Source organism: Pteropus alecto, unplaced genomic scaffold (assembly GCF_000325575.1).
Source record: "Pteropus alecto unplaced genomic scaffold, ASM32557v1 scaffold16, whole genome shotgun sequence".
Classification (NCBI taxonomy): domain Eukaryota; kingdom Metazoa; phylum Chordata; class Mammalia; order Chiroptera; family Pteropodidae; genus Pteropus; species Pteropus alecto.
The window spans coordinates 1,926,050-1,927,166 of record NW_006438867.1 but is presented as its reverse complement, the minus strand read 5'-3'; the positions used below and the strand labels follow the sequence as shown (position 1 = coordinate 1,927,166).

General features: G+C 32.9%; 1 pseudogene; it reads right to left on the bottom strand.

The window, feature by feature from the left end:
• Positions 1-412: 412 nt before the first annotated feature.
• On the bottom strand, positions 413-531 carry LOC112482917 (annotated as a pseudogene).
• Between the last annotated feature and the right edge of the window lie 586 nt (positions 532-1,117).

Genomic DNA, 1,117 nt, shown 5'->3' with positions numbered 1-1,117 from the left:
GTGGAGAAAATAATGTACATATTCAGCAGAGTTCAGCCATGAAAATAGAAACCACATCAATTACTTTATTTTCTCAGTGTTTTAAATTTTTATTTTAAAAAGTGATATAGAAAAATTGATTATTTCTCTGTATAGTTATATCTGTAGTTTTGAATTCTAAACACATAGTGTATACTAGGTAACTATCACACAACATGATAGAGAAGAGTGCAATTGCTCCCCAAAGCTCTTGTGCTATCTTTTTATAATTACACATTCCCCAATCATTAACTCCTTACAAATATTGATTGTTGGTTTATGTTTTTGTCATTTATTTATTTATTCATTTATTTATTTATTTATCTATTTATTTTTAGGTGAGGCAATCCTTGGTTGACATCACAGCTTACAATTTCTTCTTTTTTATTTTTCATGCTTATAGCACCTGGTCTTTCTAGGTGGTCTCCCATCCAAGTACTAACCAGGCCTGACCCTGCTTAGCTTCCGAGATCAGACAGGATAGGGCTTGTTCAGGATGGCATGGCTGTAGACTTGGACGTAGCCCCTTTAAGAGATGTCTATTGTTATTGCAGCCTCCGTCTCACTCAGTCGCTTGGGACAGGGCCTTCTGATGTTGCAGGGTGATTTCTTGGATTTCTTCCTAGTTGTATAGCTAGTTTATCTAGATCCCAGGCAATTTTCCTTGCTGTTTGCTCCTTGTTTCTGTCACAACTTTCATTTGGTTGCCAGAGGGATGAACAGAGCCTCTATCTTCTATGTCATTTTTTTTCCCCTCTGAAGAAATATTTTTAATGAAGCCCGATTATGCTTTATACAAACATGAGAGAAATATTTTAAAAGTTATAGTATTTTTTTATGTAACTGTAAGAAATAAAATATGTCATTATTTTCTTCTGGTTTAGATTTTTTCCCTAAAATTTGAATCCATCAGGTTCTCACTTGTTTTCAAATTGTCTGCAAAAACATTGAGATCAGAAAAATTTTTTTGTATTTATTCCTAGGTACTTGCAATCTCATAGCAGAATTTATTGACATGTATTTTCTTTTATTTCCCAAGAAAAATAATGTAGCTTTCTAAATTTTATTGAAGATCTTTCAAGTCTCCCTAATGTTATAA